The following is a 13,840-nucleotide window of genomic DNA, read 5'->3' as shown; positions in this document are numbered from 1 at the left end:
TTGGAGGAGGACGAGCTCGTGACGGTGGTCGTGTTTGTGCAGCTCGTTCCTCCTTCTCAGAGCTGCTGGTTTGTATTTATTGCGCTGCCCAAGTGGGACGTAGTGCACCTAGGAGATGATTACTCGCATGTGCGGGCTGTAAACTGCGGCGTCGGCTGCTGTACGTCTGACAGGCCTACGTGGAGAGAGAGAGAGAGAGAGAGAGAGAGAGAGAGAGAGAGAGAGAGAGATTCAAACTTGTAGTTCTGGGACAACAGAATGTGTGAACTTCGCCCGGTAGTGCCACGCGACACTCTTCAACTGTAATTACGCGCTTTAACCCGACACGGTGGCTGTATTGCTCTCCTATGGACGAGGTCACGGGTTCGATCCCCGGCCGCGGCTGCCCCGTTTCTATGGGGGGGGGGGGGGGACAGAATGCAAGAACGCTGGTGTTACCGGGCTTTGGAAGAGACACAGGTGATCGAGATTATTCCCGAGTTCTACTTCCGCTGCGTCTTTCATACTACCTGAGTGCCTTCAGGACGTTAAACTTGAATAGCCTGTGAACGGCAATAATAATCAAACGATAACAAATTGGTCCTCGTTCGTTTCTGTTCTTCCGAGATTCGTCAGTTTGTTCATTATACCTAAGATGCGCCCATGAGGAACCCCGCTTTTCGGCGAAGTTGCGCCATTTTCGGTTCTCCGTGTCAGATGTGCTCTTTCTGCAGGGCGTTAAGAGACTGCCCACGAACGTGTCGTAAAACTTTAAAACGCAACGACAACTCTTAACTAGTCGGCAGCCGACATAAAACTTTGTGCACAAACTCGACGCTCCCTCTCTTGTGACGAAACCGGTCCGTGAACTCGGGTGAGCTTAGGAGGGGGCGCCGGTTTGAGAAAGGGTCAAGCCATCTGCGTTCCAACACTTGTATAGGGAAATCGAGACGAAGAGTGAGTTTGTCTCTGGCTAGAGTCGACGTCGGTGGACCGGTTTGCCGTACCTCGCGGACCCTTTGGTTTTTTTGTTTTTGTTTTGTTTAAGAACTTTCCAAAACATTCGTCGTCGTTGCCGCGTGCGCAGTCAGCATTCGCATTCCTGCGGGCGCGTTATCTTTGGAATGCAGTTAATGAGAGCCCACCCCGCCTGTATAACCGCCCGTATCTAAGAAGGAGGACAATCTTTACTGTCTCTCCGCATTGACTGTCACGACACTAATGATAAGTATGGCATCCGATGTGGCAGCTTATCGAGATAACCCGATTCGCGGAACGTTCGAAGCATCTGCATCGGAGGAATGCAAAAATGGTCGTCTAACTCGATGCACGCAAGCAAACCCCGCGTGATCAAGTTCAGTACAGAGCCCATCCAGTGTACAGAATCTCCCGTAGTCCCTGTGGCTGTGTTGCCAGGGACGTTAAACGCATTAACGGGTTAATGTATCGGCCATGTATTCTTTTCGCGTTCTTTATTGCGCCTCCACAGGGACGTTAGCGTTTGCTAATGAATAACTGTATCCAGCAGCGAGTCTAAATAGCTTGACAATTTCTTTCAATGTTGTCTGCAATCTGTCGTGGTACCACGTCTCGTAGAGCAGGAAGCATTGCCGATATTGGTCCTGCTTTCGGGCAACTTATAGCCAACCTGAAAGCGCGCATCAAGCATTCTTCCCCACTAAAGCTCGGGAGTTTCCCATTTTATACCGCAACCTCAACATTTTCCTTTCTCACCAGGCCTGTAGGTTAATGTCAGCGCTTTAAGGGTTTGTATGATTAAAAGATTTAAAGGATTTGGGATGATAACCACAACAGAGACAACAAACCTTTGTTGTTGTTTAATAGTGTTTTTGTAGCCCTTGCGCCATAAAACACCATAAAACAACAACAAGGGTTCGTTGTCTCTATTGTGGTTATGATACGAAATCGGTCGCAATACGACGGCACGTAACACGGGAACGGGCGAGCCAGAAACCATCGCGAATCCATTGGACCTACGTTGGACCACGTCGGCCGAACGTTAGGCCTACATTGGTTCCGCTTCTTAAAAGCTCTCAAGGGCTCAAAGTTCGGGAGTTGCTGTGCAGTGGGAAAGCGCACTTTCTCCTCCGACGGCGCTGCGGCGCGACGGAGCAGATGCGCAACAAAATGCTGGGCCGCAGGTGGCCCGAAAATTAGCATGCGTCCACAATGTGAAGGGTGCTCGGAGGCAGGTGGACGCTGATTCCAAGCGTGCGCGCACGATGGTCCTCACGAAGGAAGCTGTCGCGTCACGCCGCTCGCGCCTTACTCGCTCCTCCTCGTGACAGGTGTGTCCTTTGTTTCTCGTTGCGTAGCTTAGCACTTCGTGATGGCGGCCTAATTGTTTGTGTCTTGGAAGAAGGGGGTTGGAGGGGGGGGGGGCGAGCGGTGAGCTCGCGTCGACTGTCCGCATCACGCCCGCTCTCTCTCTCTGTCTCTCTCTCTCTCTCTCATTTCCCCTTCTATCCTCCGCAAACTTCGACTCGAGCGGACACCGCTGTCGTCGCCAGCGGAAGAGTACGCGACGACAGCGACCGGCGTATTGCACGGTGATTGCGCGTCGCGCGACACCCGATCGAACCGTCGTTTTGCGAGCTCGAATTCTTCGTTTTTCTCGCGCGCCGAGAGCGCCGCCTGTGCTCGGCAGCGCGCGCTACTGGAGTGCTGTGGAACGTCGCAGCGCGCGCAGTGGTTGACGAATCGGAATCTGCGGGCTGTTCTCACGCCGACGTGTGACCGTTTCTGTGCGTACGCCGCGGTGCGACCTTGCCGTCTGGAAGACGTGGATTCTGGCTCGTCAGTTCTTGCAGAAGTGTTGCGAATTCTTCGTTCGTGGCGCGGGTTTGGAGTCGGTGTAAGTGGTCAGTACGATAGGCTCGCGGAACCCCTATCTCCGCCTTCGAACGTCTGTGTGAGAGCGCCGAGAGAGAGAGAGAGAGAGAGAAAAAGAAGACTATTAACCAGGCTCGATCGACGCCTTGTACGACTGGTGATCGCAAGTGTGAAGCAAGAAGCCGGCTTTCGTGGTATGTGCTGTTTCCTGCCTCGCTTCTTGAACTATAGTCGTTACCATGTCTGTTTAGAATTCCTTGCTCAGTAGAGCAAATGTGTGGTTCCTAACAAAAATTACTAGAAGGAACTCTGGCGCGTGGTGTGCACGCAGAAGCTACTGGTATGGCGGTTAAAGGGACACTAAAGCGAAACAATGAATCCGTTTAGACTAATGAAGCATTGTTTGAGAACCCTTCAGGCAGTCATTTAAAAAAAAAAACATAGTTTGATTATTAGATGAGAAAACAAAGGTCCATGTATCGGTATTTGACTTTCGCGTTAAAACCCCAGCGCCGCTACGTTAGCGTGACGTCAGGGATTCCAAAGTATGTTTTCGCATTTGGGCAGCGTTGGCTGAATAAAGGTTCCCGAAACTTGCCACGTTTAATATTTGGTTCCTTTAGAACACAATGTAGTCAATCTGTACTGCTATACATAATTAGTAGGCCCTAGAAGATGCCATCGAAATGCAAGACGTCACAGCCCCCAGTTGTGGGAACCTAAGTAGGCGTCGCCACCCATATTTCCTTCTTGCGCTTTTTCTGCCTTACCAAACGTCTTATCGCTGTAAGAGTGCTGTTCTTGGTGTTGTAGAACGGTTATTTACTGATGCAGAAGAAATCATTTTTAACTTTAGTGTCCCTTTAAGAAGCGAGCGCAGGGAGTGTTGATTAGCGCATGGATTTGCCTCAACTTCGTCCTTCCTGCTTCATAAGGCTTTGTGAGTTGGCAAGTTGTTTTTCCCAACAAAATATTGCGCTGTAAATGCAAACATTTGCGGTTATTGCGCGCGGGCGCAGATACCAATTGCCTTGCTGTGTTTGTAAAACTGAGTGCTTGGAAGTTTTAAAATATAAAGCGTATTAAAATGGGGCCACAAGAACATTTTAAGCCACAGGCACGAAGATTAGACAGATCTATATGCTAATTCCCCATTGCAGTCGAACGATCACAACTCCAGTTCTGTGCATTTAGTAGGAAACGCTGTTGTCCAGTACTCCATCAGGTCGCTTTGGTTAATCGGCCTTACGAAGTTTTCATTCAAGGCAGCCAAACAGAATTGTGCAGTCGTTCGAAACCTTCACGAGTCGTTTTCCTTTTCTGTGTGCACCCTCTGAAAAGTAAAGCAATGCGAACACGTTACGATGACTCTATACGTGCATCTTAAGGGGCTTTGTAAGGACTTTGTTGTTGTTTTCTGATCACTTAACATATCTGTGTGGCTATCGTGGCTCACAATACTCGTTACAGCGAAGTTTATCGATGTGATGTCATAACGTGAAGCTTTCTTTGCCTGCGAGTCACAATTGTAACGAAGAAATTGACCCACCTATACTACAGACTTCACTTTTCTGAAAGATAACCCTGCCGCCTGAAGGAAGCTAATGTATGTGTGTTGATTTCCATTTTTACTTGGGTCGCTGTTTTCGGCTTGTCTGATGGGTGAGTCAGACAAGAGAGTTTATGCTTGTCTTTTGATGTTTAATCTTGCATCCCCTTTCCCCTCTATGCAGCGTAGCATGTTGGTGGTCGTATATGCACGCCGGCCTGCTTTCAATAAAGAGTCTCTCTCTCTCTCTCTCTCTCTCTCTCTCTCTCTCTCTCTCTCTCTCTCTCTCTCTCTCTCTCTCTCTCTCTGCGTTTCGTGCTATGCTTCTGCGCTTGCGCTGTTTAATATACACAGTGCGCCAACATCAAAAGGAAACACAACATTGGAATTCGTATCTTTTATTTCTTTTTTTCTGTGCTCTCGAGCTGAAATGATAAAAGTGCCACGGTGCAAACGCTTCGAACTGACAACTGTGTTGCAGTACGGAGAAAAGTAGCGTTTGAACTTCGTATATAGCACTGCACGAATAGTTCTTTAGGCACGGACTAAGGGTCGACTCCGTTTCGTAGTGGTGCCCAAAGTATACATTTCTAACGCACCTGACGCCTGAAGTTTCATCCGTTGCCACATATTTTACTTGTGTCTGCACGCAATTTGTTGCTCTGGGGTGCCTTATTCGAAACTTCTGCAGCGAGCACGCCTGCATCCCGGGAAAGAAAAATAAAAGAAGCTGCGACATTTCCTGCGTCAGGTCTCACTCTCTGCACTGCTGAGTGCATGGTATGCCTTGGAGTCAATCACGTGATCGCCCTCCGCGTTGTCGTCGCGTGGCTGAATTGTTCCTTTTGCTTGCTTATTCAAGCTTTTTGCAAAGCAGACTAGGACGAGTGAAAGTACAATCTCAATGACGCTTAGTTCGAACACGCCTTAAGTGCCTTTTATGGCTCCTTCTTCAAAGATTACTGGTGATTACTGTTTGGGTCGCTTCGAATGTTGTACGATAGCTTAATGCGCTTTCTTTCAAAAGCATCGGATGCTTGCTACTTACAGCCCGTGTTTGTTGGCTTAAGCCACTAGAAATGTGTTTTCGTTGTTCGGGTGATGGGAGCTGTACGCGTATGCCTGTTCGTTCGCCTTTGTACTACGCTTCATTTTTCTTTCTTTTTTTCAGTCAGCATAAACAACCAACTAACAGCCTATGCATCAACACGTTTTACGCAAGCTCTCTCATCGCTTATTCTTCCTTTTAAAGTGACTATAAATGAACAGACTGTCTCGTTTAGCGTATACGCTGCTTCGCATATGCTGTGTAGAAGACTACGCCCTATAGATTATGCAGTGAGACGCACTTGCTCGAGATCGATGCGGGTATATCGACTACTCGGCTGAGGCGTGGCTCATGAGGGATTAAGAGTGGGTGTGCCCCCTCCCCCCCCCCCCCGCTTACCTTGTATGGCTTGCGGAGCTTCGTAGAAGTCTTCTAACAGCGATCATTGACCTTCTGCTGCGGTTGTGTTCGAGGAAACCGCACAACCATTGAACGATGGCGTCTTGGTTTTTACCTCTGGACACCACAGAGTTTCGGAGACCTCAGCTTACACACAGTTCAGCCCAGCTGCGATGTATGCCAGACTTTTGGTTTAAATAGAAAAAAGAAAGAAAGAAAGAAAGAGAGAGAGAGAGAGAGAGAGAGAGAGAGAGAGAGAGAGAGAGAGAGAGAGAGAGAGAGAGAGAGAGAGAGAGAGAGAGAGAGAGAGAGAGAGAGAGAGAGAGAATTCAATGCGCAAGTCAGGTCGTCCGTCAGAACGCGGCTATAGAAGATTGACAATCCGCGTTTGCTTGTTTTGTTATACTGAGGCCTGTGTTGATGTTCAGTATAAATGTTTACTGTATTTGTGAACGTAAGGCAGATTCGGTCGATTTTTTTTTTTTAATGTTTCCAGTTATATACTTATATACACGTCGTTTTCAAAACAGACTCAAAACCTTTGGCCTTATAACCCCGGGTAATTTGCCGAAACACACGTTCGGCAACTTTTCCTTCTGCCCCGCCCTACTTACGTACGTGTACAGGAGGAGCCTGTCAGGATAGGAACGGGCTATGGGCGCCTTGCGTATATAGTTCGACGCGCGGTCTATATTTTCCACCCACCTCTTTGACAGCGGTCGCGTGGCGAGGAAGCGACAGAAAAGCCATTTCCCAAGCCCCTAGATTTGTGTTTTTCTTTTTCTGTTTTTCCAAGTTCCTTATAACCCATCGGTACACGTCGACGGGCGCTTGCTTCGTTCCAGATTGGAGGCGAACCCGCGATGTTTCGCTCTCGAGCGCTCGTCGGTCAATTGCTGTACGTACCGTAAGAGAGGAACGGCCGGCCGCCTGGCGAATTTGGCCAACCGCGTTGTCCGCCGCGCAAGTTGCAACGGGAGTTATTCTATATTATAGGCGGTGGCCGTATAAGCGCCTTTCCCGACTCTCGGTCCGGTTTTTTTTTTTTTTGCGGTGCTCGAAGCGCGTACGTGCGCCCAGTCGTATTCGTACGTATGTACTCGTGTGCGCGCCAGTCTCGTTGCGCGCCAATAATGGATCGGGCGCACTTGGCCCCATGTACATAATACGCGCCGCGCCCGCGATTTGCCGCGCGTCCTGCAGCCGCAAAAAAAAAAAAAAAAAAAAAAAAAGAAAGAAAAGGGGGTCACCTGTCCAGGTACCAACCTCGCGTATCGTCGTTATTTGGGCGTCGGTGCGCTGATGTTTTAAGGGCGTATTCCAAACCAGCTGGGCGTGTGTCTCGATCGCGGCCTGTGTATCGCGATTTATAGTTATGTACTTCTCGCCGAAAGGGTTAGTAGGATCTGCAGGAACCCAAGGGCTAGACATGGTTGTTGGTAACCAGCAAATGAAGACAGCGAAAGTCAATGGAAGCATAGTGAAAAGTGAGCCGTGTTGTTGTTGTTGTTGTTTTTGTTGTTGAAGGCAGCGAAAGCCACTGGAAGCATGGTGAAGAACGAACCGTGTTGTTGTTGTTGTTGTTGTAACTTGAATACGAAAATAATAAGGAAAAAGGGAAACGAAATTGAAAAACGAGGACAACTTGCCGCCGGTATAGGACCGAACCTTCAACCTTCGCCGCCATGCACTATGCGCCGCTTGAGCTACGGCGGCGTCTTTCCTGCAAACGTCCGACCATTTTCTTGGTTATTAGTGTATGTGTATACGAAACCTAGCCCGTGGGAGCGTTATCCGGCGCCACTCGCGACCATGGCTTCTGATGTGGAACCTCCTTTCTGTGTCACGTATGCGTCAACTTGTAAAGTCGGTGACAACCTCAGAGTTACAAACAAGCTCCGCCCGCGAGAAAAGCAGTGAACTTGCCCTTCACTTCCGAAAGAGAGCCGAACAGCTGACAAATCAGTGACTTTGCTCCGCTAAATGCACACGCTATAGGCTAATTGGAAAAGAAGAGCTAGTTGTTTCAAGCTAGAATGTTACCTTTAGCTGAGCAATGATATCAGGACCTGCCATAAAATTTGCCTATAGACAGGTTTCGTCCTGAAACCAGTGACGCAGAGACCCGTCTGTACAGAGACAAACAGTAAATTCAGGCTCGCGAAATCGCTTGACGTCAGGAAACTAAGCGAAGCTAATTGCCTGGCGCATCCCTGCAAATTGTGTTTGAGTTGGACAGCGTACACATAACATTTTAATTCTTAGTTTTTCACCGACTGCGCACGGGAGCAGGCCACCGCGGCCCCATCAAAAGGTCGCGCCGAGAGAAAGGGTATGGATGTATTTGGACAAGTCGGACAGCGTTTCAAAACTGTACTTGCGTTGCCTGGGCGAAAAAAGAAAAAAAATCAATCAATCAATCGTAAGGGACGCGAGTAAATCGTCAAATTTTCTATTGTCGACACCGACGCTTCATTAATTTCGCTTGTGCTTCGTCTTTTTGAAGTCTCCGACATACTCTCAACTGATAGCGGCCCGGTGATGCCGTGTCCAGTATCCGTAGTCCTCCCCGCGTCTTCCCTCTTTTAAGAAAGTGGTTTTCCCTCAAGAGCGGTCTAAGGTGCACTTTCTAAGAATGAGATGCTCTCTCTCTCTCTCTCTCTATCTTTCTTTCTTTCTTCTTTAGAGCTATCGCTTAGAGCTATATATGCCGAACCGGGCGATACCTCAATGTTCGCCTCGGAGAGCACGAAAACAACCTTAAGCAAGGAAGCAATTAACTTGGCGCTACATTGTGGTAATTGTGGATGCACACCATACTTTCACGCATGTAGGCTTATCGGCAGATATACCGTCACGTTTACGCCCCTTTGATAACCGAAGCGCATGCGATTCACAAAGGAGGCAATGCATGCGTGGGCACGGCTTCGATAGCTCTAAGAAAAAAAAAAATTTAGGAAGTGCATCTTAGATTGTTCCTGAGGCAGAACCACTTGTTTAAAATCGATGATTCGCCCTTATTCTGCACAAAAACTTTTTATCTGTCATTTTATATCATTTACTATATGCTCGACGCATGTGGGGGAGGGGGAGGAGGGGCTATTCTATACCTTGCCTTGTCGCAATAGAGACAACATTGTTGGTGGGCGCATATGTGTTGTCGATCTTCTTTATTCCTCGTCTTGCGCGCTGTTTCCCCCTCCAAATGGAACACCAGCTAGACCAACGTCGGTTCCTTACACCTTGTGCAAAAGGAAAATACAACTTACAGTTAACACTGGAAACACTGAATTATATCTTCCTCCTCTTCGTACGTTTAACTCGACCTCTTATCTCTCGGACCCTAATTTAGATTGCGCTTAGGGTGCATTTTATTCTGTCACGACTAGTATGAATGTGAACGGAAGTAAGTTGTAAGATGGCACAGAAACGCGGTGCCAGCAGTTCTTTTTACAACCACTTCCGGTTGGCTGGGCCTTTCTTCCGAGAAGATGGTTTGTCGTCACGGGCCTGTGCGTCCTTTGGAGATAAGGCGAGGGAGCCGCTTACTGGACCTGGCCATCGACACGAACGCGACGGAAAGCCCAACGGGCAGGTTCGTGCGGCTCGCGTTTACGTATAGGGATGTGCTGGGGTCGAAATATTTTTTCGTATTTTCGCGTCACAGTGCTCAGATAGGAGGGCGCGAATTCTTCCCATAACGATCACTAACATTGATGATTGTGTTGCGCATAGTGTTATACACCGATGGAAGAACTAATGGACGAGCATAAAGGAACAAAGCGTGGACGAACGAAACGTACGCGTCCACGTTTTGTTCCTTCATGTTCGTTCATTAATTCTTCCGTCAGGCGTAACACTAAGCACAACACGATCGTGAACGTCCATCAACCATAGCCCCGTTCATTCATTTACTAAACTAACATTGTGTTCTGCTGACAACGTACTGTTTGCATCGCTTAACTTCGTTTGGGTTGTGGCTATGGTGCTGCGCTGCTAGGCGCGAGGTCGTGGCGGCCGCATTTCATAATCATCATCATCATCAGCAGCAGCAGCAGCCTGGTTATGCCCACTGCAGGGCAAAGGCCTCTCCCATACTTCTCCAAGAACCCCGGTCATGTACTAATTGTGGCCATGCCATGCCTGCAAACTTCTTAATCTCATCCGCCCACCTAACTTTCTGCCGCCCCCTGCTACGCTTCCCTTCCCTTGGGATCCAGTCCGTAACCCTTAATGACCATCGGTTATCTTCCCTCCTCATTACATGTCCTGCCTATGCCCATTTCTTTTTCTTGATTTCAACTAAGATGTCATTAACTCGCGTTTGTTCCCTCACCCAATCTGCTCTTTTCTTATCCCTTAACGTTACATCTGTCATTCTTCTTTCCATAGCTCGTTGCGTCGTCCTCAATTTGAGTAGATTTGGCCGCATTTCGGTGCGGGCGAAATGCAAAAAACACCCGAGTACCGTGCATTGGGTTATGCGTTAAAGAAGCAAAGGTGGTCAGAATTAATCCGGCGATTCCCCCACTGTATACGGCGTGCCTCATAATCAAATCGTGGTTCTGGCTCGTAAAACCGTATAATTCAGTGCAGCTCAGTACAGCCCCAGACTTTAATTTTAATTAAAGTCGAAACGGTGGTTATGCGATCACGGTTCATTCGAATTTCTGGGTGATACGAATTTCGAGAAGGGCTCCAAAATGCATTAAATGCGTTATGTTTTGGGATAACTGGAACGCTCGCTCTCCTGGACCGCCCCGTTTGATACGTATTTCTCGGGGCGTACCGTAACGAAGTCCGGCGTATTGATGGAGATTATTATTATTATTATTATTATTATTATTATTATTATTATTATTATTATTATTATTATTATTATTATAAACCGGTACGAAATCATGCTCTTCCGTAATTCTGGTGAGTGTCGGCGCAGATGAATAGCTCGCGCTCTATGCGACGTGTATTGATTGATCGCTCGAGTCCTAAATGAAGAAAGAAACAAAACAAAAAGTGAGGGCGAAGCTTTAAAGCGTGTCCCCTAGAAATATGAGGAAAGAAAGATCGGGAACGCCAATGAGCCCAAACTTCATCAAACGAAAGCGATCGCCGCAAGTAGGCAAGATCGCTCCCTAATTCACCCCTGATGCCGTAATCGTACTTTGCGACGGATCATACGAATTTCGGGTTTCTCGAATGTTTCCCGAGGTCCCGAGAAATTCGCATCAAGATTCCGCTTTATTTCTATAGCATCCAGCCGACCGATGTCTCGCCGAAGTCGTGTTCAAGGGAGGGGGGAAAGCGCTAACGGCGCTGGTCGACTGTGCCCCTCCGTGATAGCCGCGCGACACCGTCCCGATCTCGGAGGCAACCGTCCACCTTCGTTGTGTCGTTATTTCTTTGTTCTAACGCGCGCCGATCTCGGAGGCAATCGTCCACCTTCGTTATGCCATTAGATCTTCGTTCTAGCGCGCGCCGGCACGCCACGAAGGCACGCTGGGCACGCGTGACGCCTCTTTCCCGTTGCCGACGCGAAAACGCTCGCTTTGGCGATATCACTCTTTCTGCCGTCTCCCCGCGGCTTGTACTGCTGCTGCTGTCCAGAGGAGAAAACCGGTCGCCTTCTTTCTTTCTTTGCTTCTTATATGGGGCCGGCCAACAACACGCCCGGGCGCTATTAGTAGGCATTGCCCGAACGCTTTGGCCTGGCGAAAAGAGAAAGCGGTGGCAAAGCCGGCTGGCTGGCCTGGCTGGAGGGGAAATTTAGCAATCGCACGCGCGCGCGCGCGCCAGAGGTATGGGACACGCCGCGGCATTGCAAGTGAAACGGCTGACGTGACGGATGGCGATGTTTCCAAGTTGGGGAAAGAGGAGGAGGAGGAAAGAGAAGGGGAGAAAGAGAGAGTCGCGGCGTTTCGGTCTCGTCCGAGCAGTCTCGCCTGCTTGGCCGGCCGGCGAAGCAGCAGGCGTGCTCTGCGTGGACTCGAAAAGAGCGTGTGTATGTTGCGCGCGTGGCGTGTCTGCACGTTGCCTGTTGTGGATGTCGTAAAAAAAGAAAAAAAGTCGCTTCCTGCGCTTGGCTGGCTCTTCGTGTTGTTCGAGCTTCGCACCGTGGGATCATCTCGAACTGCTCAGCTCCTGCGGAATACTCGTTGCGCAAGTGGGTGAAAAAAACGTTCGAGAATGCCTTCCGAGTCTTCGTCGTCGTCTTGGACCCGGCTTGCGCTATGTGCTGTACATACAGAGCCACGGCGTGACTCACCTGAGAGCCGCTGCTAGCTTTTGCTTGCTTCTGTGGGAGTCTCGTTCGTTATCTGTTCTCCTTTACCTATCTCTGCTCTCTCTGACTGTTTGCGGAGATTAGGGTCTGCCAAGAACGCGCAACGACACCGCCGAGAGCTTACCCCTCCCACTGTTGCGGAGGGGATCCTCTGTGCACAGCACGTGACGGAAGCGTACTTCTGTTCTCGCAGACTATCGGAGTGGCGGAACTGCCTGTGGGGCTCGTTGATTCGTTAGCCTTGAGCTCTGGCAAAAAGTGTTTTGGACGTTCCTTCGTCGGTGAGCTCGGGAACTCACCGTGCCCTGCGACAGCGCCCGGAGTCACGAACGTTGCAATGTCTGGGAGTGCGACCGGGTTCAACCGAAGATTGGTACAGTGAATCTGGGAATGTTTTAAACCGAGTCTGTTCGGTGTTCCTCGGTTTAGAAGCGGACGAGCCACCGCCAGCCGTAAGTGCGTGCATCACGTGCTGGTTGGTGGTTGATTCTTCGAGTTCCACGTGACTGTGACGCGCGGGTGCTGTTTCTTTCTTTCTTTCTTTTTTTTTTTTGCGGACACTGTTGAACGGAGCTAGCGGTGCCAGTTGCAGTGTCGAAAAAGGCTTTTCGGAACGTTGTAGTTGTGCCACGTGACGCGAGCTGCTTTACGTGTGTGAAGCTATACAAGCCGTGAACCTTGAAAGTGATAGGAATGTAGTGACGGCGGGCGATAGTTCAAAACTTTCGAAGCGGCGGAGGCTTCGAGCCGGCCGGATTTTTGTTCTCAAGGTAAGTCTATACTCTTTAAAAGTGCAACAATACTTGATGTTCTTAAAGGTCCACGCCAGTCAAACGTCAAACAGACGAGAAAAATTTGATGGTGCGGGAATCTGCGGTGCGGATGGTCGCGCGAGTTCAGTGTAATTAAATGCGCAGGATGTGGCTTATGCGATACTGAACGAGACATGGGACATTGCTTCTTGGGCTTATTGTATTTGTGAGGGGCTGCGTAAGCTGTCGCCCGGGTGCGTATACGCGACTGGCTTTCGGAACGTCATTATTCCAAAGGGCATGGAAGGGACGTTATCATCGATCTCGCTGCTACGGGCAGCTAATTGTCACCGAGTTCGACAACTCGAAAGTGATGGATGTCACGTAACGTGCGTCATTGTATCGGTGATAGCAGTCGGGAAAAAGGAGGAATTGCTTTTACATCTTTTTACGCTGGATGTTTCATGCAAGCTGCTGTGCTTTCGTACTGAGATGAGCGCTTCTTGTAGGGAAGCTTCAATTTTTCGTTCCTGTAAAAATTGTGATGCGCGGTATCCTGCGTCGTCGTTGATGCTGTTTTCCCCCGTTATTTGTAATTCTTTCTTTCTCTTTAAATAGTAACCCCAGTAACAATGAAAGTAGATGAAACATGGCGCCCCCCCCCCCTTCCGTCCAACCTACGTTGGCCCGTTGCCGGCTGCATTGGTAGTATCTTTCGTAAACGCCAACAGTGGCTATTTAAAAAAAAAATGAAGAATAAGAACTGACTTTAGTAGATCGTCGCACGGCTTCCCTGCACAACCCATGTTCGCGCAAGAATATCGAGAGTAGTCACGTGTAATGTGAACTGGAATGCGCATCACGTGATCCACTCGAACGTGGCAAGGACCCCCCCACCTTCGCTATGCAGCACGGAGCCTCGCTCACTTCGAGAGTGCGTATTTCTGTGGTTGCCTATAGGCTGTGCGGGGAAGCCAACT

At 49.2% G+C, this 13,840-nt stretch overlaps 1 protein-coding gene across 2 annotated transcripts in view; it reads left to right on the top strand.

Moving 5' to 3' along the window:
• Positions 1-13,840, top strand: part of LOC142585394 (uncharacterized) — a 259,259-nt gene that overhangs the window by 208,132 nt on the left and 37,287 nt on the right. The window contains exon 1 of one of the 2 annotated variants that reach the window (XM_075696128.1): positions 11,795-12,878. The exons of the other annotated variant lie outside the window; for it this stretch is intronic. The gene's annotated coding sequence lies outside the window, so the exon portion shown is untranslated. Of the gene's footprint in view, positions 1-11,794; positions 12,879-13,840 lie in introns of those variants that run through there. 2 annotated transcript variants of the gene reach the window in all.

This window comes from Dermacentor variabilis, chromosome 6 (genome assembly GCF_050947875.1).
Source record: "Dermacentor variabilis isolate Ectoservices chromosome 6, ASM5094787v1, whole genome shotgun sequence".
NCBI classification, from domain to species: domain Eukaryota; kingdom Metazoa; phylum Arthropoda; class Arachnida; order Ixodida; family Ixodidae; genus Dermacentor; species Dermacentor variabilis.
The sequence above is the reverse complement of the archived record's forward strand: the minus strand, read 5'-3'. Positions and strand labels throughout refer to the sequence as shown.